This window comes from Cherax quadricarinatus, chromosome 80 (genome assembly GCF_038502225.1).
Source record: "Cherax quadricarinatus isolate ZL_2023a chromosome 80, ASM3850222v1, whole genome shotgun sequence".
Taxonomy (NCBI): Eukaryota; Metazoa; Arthropoda; class Malacostraca; order Decapoda; family Parastacidae; genus Cherax; species Cherax quadricarinatus.
The window spans coordinates 2,495,310-2,504,064 of record NC_091371.1 but is presented as its reverse complement, the minus strand read 5'-3'; the positions used below and the strand labels follow the sequence as shown (position 1 = coordinate 2,504,064).

Sequence of the window (8,755 nt, the reverse complement as noted above, 5' to 3'; positions counted from 1 at the left end):
TGGTGCTAGTGCTGACGGCTGATTTGAGGGTCCCTATGTACTGGTAGTGGTGGCTTACTGGGGATAGGAGGGTATTAGCAGTGTACCTGGTAGTGTACTGTGAGTGGTTTACTGGTTGTTCAAGTTTTGGTCTACTGATGGTGGTGTACTGGTGGTAGTGAACTGGAGGTGCTGTATTGATGATGGTAAAGGTATACTGGTAGTGATGGTGGACTGGTAGTGATGGTGGATTTGTAGTAATGTTGGACTGGTAGTGATGGTGGACTGGTAGTGATGGTGGACTAGTAGTGATGGTGAGCTGGAAGTGATGGTTGATTGGTAGTAATGGTGGAATGGTAGTGCTGGTGGACTGGTAGCAATGGTAGACTGGTAGTAATAGTGGACTGGTAGCGATAGTGGACTGGTGGTGATGGTGGACTGTTAGTGATGGTGGACTGGTAGTGATGGTGGACTGGTAGTGATGGTGGACTGGTAGTGATGGTGGACTGGTAGTGATGGTGGACTGGTAGTGATGGTGGGCTGGAAGTGATGGTGAGCTGGTAGTGATGGTTGATTGGTAGTAATGGTGGACTGGTAGTGCTGGTGGACTGGTAGCAATGGTGGACTGGTAGTAATAGTGGACTGGTAGCGATAGTGGACTGGTGGTGATGGTGGACTGTTAGTGATGGTGGACTGGTAGTGATGGTGGACTGGTAGTGATGGTGGACTGGTAGTGATGGTGGACTGGTAGTGATGGTGGACTGGTAGTGATGATGGACTGGTAGCGATGGTAGACTGGTAGCGATGGTGGACTTTTAGCAATGGTGGACTGATAGTGATGGTAGACTGGTAGTGATGGTGGACTGGTAGTGATGGTGGACTTGTAGTAATGGTTGACTGGTAGTAATGGTGGACTGGTAGTGATGGTGGACTTGTAGCAATGGTGGACTGGTAGTGATGGTGGACTGGCAGTGATGGTGGACTGGTAGTGATGGTAGACTGGTAGTGATGGTAGACTGGTAGTGATGGTGGACTGGCAGTGATGGTTGATTGGTAGTAATGGTGGACTGGTAGTGCTGGTGGACTTGCAGAAATGGTGGACTGGTAGTGATGGTGGACTGGTAGTGATGGTGGACCGGTAGTAATGGTGGACTGGTAGTAATGGTGGACTGGTAGTGATGGTGGACTTGCAGTAATGGTGGACTAGTAGTGATGGTGGACTGGTAGTGCTGGTGGACTGGTAATAATGGTGGACTGGTAGTGATGGTGGACTGATAGTAATGGTGGACTGGTAGTGATGGTGGACTTGTAGCAATGGTGGACTGGTAGTGATGGTGGACTGGTAGTAATGGTGGACTGGTAGTGATGGTGGACTTGTGGTAATGGTTGACTGGTAGTAATGGTGGATTGGTAGTGATGGTGGACTAGTATTGATGGTGGGCTGGTAGTGATGGTGGACTAGTAGTGATGGTGGGCTGGTAGTGATGGTTGATTGGTAGTAATGGTGGACTGGTAGTGCTGGTGGACTGGTAGCAATGGTGGACTGGTAGTAATAGTGGACTGGTAGCGATAGTGGACTGGTGGTGATGGTGGACTGGTAGTGATGGACTGCTAGTGATGGTGGACTGGTAGTGATGGTGGACTGGTAGTGATGGTGGACTGCTAGTGATGGTGGACTGGTAGTGATGGTGGACTGGTAGTGATGGTGGACTGGTAGTGATGGTGGACTGATAGTGATGGTGGACTGGTAGTGATGGTGGACTGGTAGTGATGGTAGACTGGTAGTGATGGTAGACTGGTAGTGATGGTGGACTGGTAGTGATGGTTGATTGGTAGTAATGGTGGACTGGTAGCGCTGGTGGACTTGCAGAAATGGTGGACTGGTAGTGATGGTGGACTGGTAGTGCTGGTGGTCTGGTAGTAATGGTGGACTGGTAGTGATGGTGGACTTGCAGTAATGGTGGACTAGTAGTGATGGTGGACTGGTAGTGATGGTGGACTGGAAGTGATGGTAGACTGGTAGTGATGGTAGACTGGTAGTGATGGTGGACTGGTAGTGATGGATGATTGGTAGTAATGGTGGACTGGTAGCGCTGGTGGACTTGCAGAAATGGTGGACTGGTAGTGATGGTGGACTGGTAGTGTTGGTGGACTGGTAATAACGGTGGACTGGTAGTAATGGTGGACTGGTAGTGATGGTGGACTTGCAGAAATGGTGGACTGGTAGTGATGGTGGACTGGTAGTGATGGTGGACCGGTAGTAATGGTGGACTGGTAGTAATGGTGGACTAGTAGTAATGGTGGACTGGTAGTGATGGTGGACTTGCAGTAATGGTGGACTAGTAGTGATGGTGGACTTGTTGTGCTGGTGGACTGGTAATAATGGTGGACTGGTAGTGAAGGTGGACCGATAGTAATGGTGGACTGGTAGTAATGGTGGACTGGTAGTGCTGGTGGACTGGTAATAATGGTGGACTGGTAGTGATGGTGGACTGATAGTAATGGTGGACTGGTAGTGATGGTGGACTTGTAGCAATGGTGGACTGGTAGTCATGGTGGACTGGTAGTAATGGTGGACTTGTGGTAATGGTTGATTGGTAGTAATGGTGGATTGGTAGTGATGGTGGACTAGTAGTGATGGTGGGCTGGTAGTGATGGTGGACTAGTAGTGATGGTGGGCTGGTATTGATGGTTGATTGGTAGTAATGGTGGACTGGTAGTGCTGGTGGACTGGTAGCAATGGTGGACTGGTAGTAATAGTGGACTGGTAGCGATAGTGGACTGGTGGTGATGGTGGACTGGTAGTGATGGTGGACTGCTAGTGATGGACTGGTAGTGATGGTGGACTGGTAGTGATGGTGGACTGCTAGTGATGGTGGACTGGTAGTGATGGCGGACTGGTAGTGATGGCGGACTGGTAGTGATGGTGGACTGGTAGTGATGGTGGACTGATAGTGATGGTGGACTGGTAGTGATGGTGGACTGGAAGTGATGGTAGACTGGTAGTGATGGTAGACTGGTAGTGATGGTAGACTGGTAGTGATGGTGGACTGGTAGTGATGGTTGATTGGTAGTAATGGTGGACTGGTAGCGCTGGTGGACTTGCAGAAATGGTGGACTGGTAGTGATGGTGGACTGGTAGTGCTGGTGGTCTGGTAGTAATGGTGGACTGGTAGTGATGGTGGACTTGCAGTAATGGTGGACTAGTAGTGATGGTGGACTGGTAGTGATGGTGGACTGGAAGTGATGGTAGACTGGTAGTGATGGTAGACTGGTAGTGATGGTGGACTGGTAGTGATGGTTGATTGGTAGTAATGGTGGACTGGTAGCGCTGGTGGACTTGCAGAAATGGTGGACTGGTAGTGATGGTGGACTGGTAGTGCTGGTGGACTGGTAATAACGGTGGACTGGTAGTAATGGTGGACTGGTAGTGATGGTGGACTTGCGGTAATGGTGGACTAGTAGTGATGGTAGACTGGTAGTGCTGGTGGACTGGTAATAATGGTGGACTGGTAGTGATGGTGGACCGATAGTAATGGTGGACTGGTAGTGATGGTGGACTTGTAGCAATGGTGGACTGGTAGTGATGGTGGACTTGTATCAAGGGTGGACTGGTAGTGATGGTGGACTGGTAGTGATGGTGGACTTGTAGTAATGGTTGATTGGTAGTAATGGTGGACTGGTAGTGATGGTGGACTTGTAGTAATGGTTGATTGGTAGTAATGGTGGACTGGTAGTGATGGTGGACTTGTATCAAGGGTGGACTGGTAGTGATGGTGGACTGGTAGTGATGGTGGACTGGTAGTGATGGTAGACTGGTAGTGATGGTAGACTGGTAGTGATGGACTGGTAGTGATGGTTGATTGGTAGTAATGGTGGACTGGTAGTGCTAGTGGACTTGCAGAAATGGTGGACTGGTAGTGATGGTGGACTGGTAGTGATGGTGGACCGGTAGTAATGGTGGACTGGTAGTAATGGTGGACTAGTAGTAATGGTGGACTGGTAGTGATGGTGGACTTGCAGTAATGGTGGACTAGTAGTGATGGTGGACTTGTTGTGCTGGTGGACTGGTAATAATGGTGGACTGGTAGTGATGGTGGACCGATAGTAATGGTGGACTGGTAGTAATGGTGGACTGGTACTGATGGTGGACTGGTAGTGCTGGTGGACTTGTAATAATAGTGGACTGGTAGTAATGGTGGATTGGTAGTGATAGTGGACTGGCAGTGCTGGTAGACTTGAAGTGGTGTACTGGTGGTGGTGAATTACCAGTAGTGACTGTGTACTGGTGGTGAATTATCAGTAGTGACGGTGTACTGGATGTGCTGTTATACTAGTACTACTGATGTACTTGCAGTGGTGTACTGGCTGTAATAGTATACTGGTGGCGGATTACTGGTAGTGTTGGTGGAGTGGTAGTGGTGTTGGTGTAGTGGTGGTAGTTTACTGGTGGGTGGCGCCATATGTGCTGGTGGGTGCCATATGTACTGGTGGGTGGCATATGTACTGGTGGGTGGCATATGTACTGGTGGGTGGCATATGTACAGGTGGGCGGCATATGTACTGGTGGGCGGCATCTTAAGTACTGGTAGGTGGTATGGCGTGCGTACTGGGCGGTATTTTGTGTACTGGTGGATGGTCATTTCGTGAGTCATTTCAAGTGTTGGTGGGCATTGTTATATGTACTGGTGGGTGGCATCTTGTGTATAGTAGGCGGCATTATGGACACTGGTAGTCGGCATCAAAGGTACTGGTGGGCGGTGTTTTACGAAGTGGTGGGCGGCGGTGGGTATACTGTGGGTGGTATATAATTTTCCCCTAAGATATGCGCGAATTAGCGAAGCGCCAAATTAAACTCTCTCTCTTGCCTTCCATTCCTCGCCAAAATTAATATTTACGGTCACCAACAACATAATTAGCCAACATGCAACATACCAACATCAATTATTCTGCTTCTCGCTGCTGCCTAAGTGTTTCGCGCGACGCCCACTTAAGCTGACTGTTTCTACACTTGCCGGTACAAGTGTTGTGGGGGGAAGTGTCTCTCCGTTGACGAACTACTCGGGTAAACGACACCCGCTGACGTTCTGTCATAATCACATTCACTGAAACACATTCATTAAACACGCAACATCAATACGGGGCGGCATGCGAGCCGCGCCGCCCGCCGCCCGCTCCGCGATACCCGCCCAATCCAAATCGACTTGGTGATCAGATCCTCTCAATAATTTTTATTTTAAACGGACTGCACTATTGATTTCCGCTCTGTAACACTGACACCATGCAACAGCACTCACACACACAGCGGCGGTGGCACGACACAGCACCACAGCAATACCGAGGAGGTCCCGGCCACTGGGTTACAAAAGGTCTTGCTTAAGGAAATCGCGCGCGAGAGGCCGGGGTTGATGAAGCTGTGAGAGCCGCCATGACACTTGGGGGAGGGAGCCTCACACAGATGCCAACTCGGGCTGCAACCCTCATGTTTTTTCACTTTCCAGCCGCGTTCACTCTGTCTCTAGCACTTCTGGAGTGATTCTCACCTGTAGAGCGTGCTGGGAAAGCATAATTGAGCACTCAAACGTATACTGGTTGCTCTCGAAGGCGAGAAAAGGTTCAATTTATGGAGAATGATAAGGGAGGTGGGAGCGAGGAGGAGCCTGGTGGAGGGGGCGGGGAGGCTGAGTGACAGGGGCGGCGGGGGAAGTGGAGTCAGTGTGAGGGGTGGGCGGGGTCATGGGCGTAACACCAACACTTATATACTTGACTTTTTATGTTCTAACGATTAGCAGACTTGAGGCGGAGGAGGGGGAGGGTGACGGTGGAGGGGAGGGGAGGGGGGCCATGTTTTAATCCCTCTGGTTAATTCAATTCTGCTCTGTCGCTCTAATATCGTCACATCACCAGGGAAATTTATTTTCTTATCACCGTCTTCCTAGCTTGTAATTCTTGTAATTCTCGCCGAGCTTAATATGTTGTTTTAATCGCTGTTCTAACTTAAAGTTAGTAACACTTTTTGAGTTTGTGATATCACCAGTTATTTAGATGTGTTTAAATATTGAGTGTAAATAAAAAAAAAATCTTTGTTGATTAAATGTAAAAAAAAAAAAAATAATAGCTGCTAAATTAGACCAATTTATTTCAGAAGTAAGTTACGCTTAACTTAAAAATTGAAATCTAATCTTTTCTTACCAGATGTGGACATGTGTCACTTTAGTTCTAAATGCCCGAAAGCGAATCACTGCTCCTAGTTAGACAGTTGACGTGGATAGTTATAAATTTTGTGGGTACAAAAGGAATTCTAAATTCGGGCAGAAGCGAGCGGGTGTGAGGTGAGTGAGGGGTCAGGACTGAGCTTCAGAGAAACATTAGCATATCAGGAGTGAACAATGACCCGCTGCAGGATGACTCCTGCGTCAGGTGAAGTGGCAGACGGTGTAGGGTGAAGGCATCTCCCCCTCGGGACCCCAGATCACTTCCACTTCCCCCGACGCGCGGTAAAATTGTGTTGCGGTGAGCAGCTTAATCTTGTGGTTGGCTCCGCCCGGGGGCGTCACCCGCCGCCTCCACCAATCACCGCCCAGGACTCACCAGGCAATCTCCTCTTGTTATGGGGGGTTGACACAATCATAATGGCTCGTCCTCACAATGTTTCGTGCGTTCCATTTCTAATGGTACGTCAGCTATACCAGCCATTCCATAGCTCAACACTTATTACGAACATAGATACATATAATGTTAATTTCATTTTCCATTCCATTGAAGCTTGAAGCTTTCCATTCAACAACTTCAAACCCCGAAGGCCAGACATCACGAGAACCTTCAAATTCAAACGAGCTTAGAAGCGAGCGATACGTAGCGACTCAGCCTTCAATAATATTCTCTGGGTGCACACAATGAGCAAATAATATTTCAAAGGCGCGAGGAAGACCGCCCTGCCTATCTGCCAGCATCTGTACCTCTGGTGACGACGCTGTGATTACCAAGGCCACATCAGCCTCTAACATTTTAACATGGCCTCTCTCTATATATTATCACAAACACTGGAACCATTTATTAGCGTTGCTCTATATGTTACTTCATCAGTGGTTGGGCTTGTAGGTGCGTTGATGGAGGGGTGGAGAGATGGTGATGCTAGGGAGGTGGGGGAAGGAAGGATGGGTGCTAGAGAGTGTGTGAGGGGAGAGTGTGTTTGTGTGAGAGGAGTTGAGATAGAAGAGGGAGTGTTTTAGGCTGTTAAGGTAAGAAGTGAGATAGAGAAGGGAGTGTGTCAGGGGTAAGAAGTGTCTGTGAAAGAGGAAAAGAGTAAGACAGAGAAGGGACTGTGTGAATGAGAGGAGGGAGTGTGTGAGAAGTAAACAGTGTGTGTAAGAAGTGAGACAGAGGAGGGAGTGTGATAGGGAAGGAAGCAATGCATAGAGGAGGAAAAGAAAAGAAGGCCAAGTGGACAAGGAAGAGGCACGAAGAAAGAATAAAACAGAGTAAGGGGAAGAGGGAGTTAACTACTGTTGTGACACCAACACAGTACAATTGTGAAGGCTCTCGTTCCCAGGGAGGGAAGGGTGTATGTAGTGGTTAGGAGTGGATGTGGTAGTTAGCTGTGCAAAGGTTAAAAGAGCAATAGTTAGCAGCGTAGTGGTTAGGAGTGACTTGATTAGCAGTCTAATGGTTAGCAGTGAAATGGTCAGGAGCGTAGTGGTTTGGAATGTAATGTTGTGGTTAGCAGTGAAGTAGTTAGGAATTCAGTAGTCACGAGTGTAGTGATTAGGGGTGTTGTGGTTAGCGGTCTAGTGGTTAGCAGAATAGTGGTAAGCAGTGTAGTGGTTAGCAGTGTAGTGGATAGCAGTGTAATGGTTAGAAGTGTAGTGTTTAGCAATGCAGCAGTTAGCAAGGTAATCGTTAGAAGTGTAGTAGTAGTGCAGTGGTTAGCAATGTTACGTGTTAGCAGCGTGATGGTCAGCAGTGCAGTGATTAACAGTGAAGTGGTAGGAGCTGTGGTGGCTAAGAGTGCAGTAGTTAGCATAGTGGTTGGCACTGTTGTGGTTATCAGTGTGATGGTTAGAAGTGCAATGGTTAGCAGTGAAGGGGTTAGCATTCCTTGTGCTTAGGAGTGTGATTCTTAGCAATGCAATAGCTAGCAATGTACTGGTGAGCAGAACAATGGTTAGCAGTTGATTTGACTAAGAGTGTGGTGGTAGTGTAGTGGTTAGAAGTGTAGTAGAGAGTCTAGTCTGGTGAGCCTTGTACAGGGTGTAGTGGGGAGCATGAATATAGTAAGGAGCATAGATGTAGTGGGAGCATAGCTGTAGTGGGGAGCATAGGTGAAATTGTTAGGGGTTTATTGGGGAGAAGTTATAAAGTGGGGAGCATGGGTGTAAAGGTGAGAATGGTTGTAGTGGAGCATGAGTGTAGTTGGTCGCAAAGTTGTGATATAGAGCATGGTTGTGGTAGAGGGCATGGATGTGGTAGAAAGCATGGTTGTGGTAGAGGGCATGGATGTGGTAGAAAGAATGGTTGTGGTGAACATGGTTGTGGTGAACATGGTTGTGGTGAACATGGTTGTGGTGAACAAGGTTGTGGTGAACATGGTTGTGGTGAACATGGTTGTGGTGAACATGGTTGTGGTGAACATGGTTGTGGTGAACATGGTTGTGGTGAACATGGTTGTGGTGAACATGGTTGTGGTGAACATGGTTGTGGTGAACAAGGTTGTGGTGAACATGGTTGTGGTGAACATGGTTGTGGTGAACATGGTTGTGGTGAACAAGGTTGTGGT

The 8,755-nt window shown here is 48.3% G+C and overlaps 1 protein-coding gene across 1 annotated transcript in view; it reads right to left on the bottom strand.

Annotated features, from left to right (window-relative positions):
• LOC128702294 (T-box transcription factor TBX20) overlaps window positions 1-5,383 on the bottom strand; it is a 790,238-nt gene extending 784,855 nt beyond the window's left edge. Inside the window, exon 1 of the mRNA XM_070102074.1 lies at window positions 5,277-5,383. The gene's annotated coding sequence lies outside the window, so the exon portion shown is untranslated. The remainder of the gene's footprint in view (window positions 1-5,276) is intronic.
• Window positions 5,384-8,755: the final 3,372 nt, after the last annotated feature.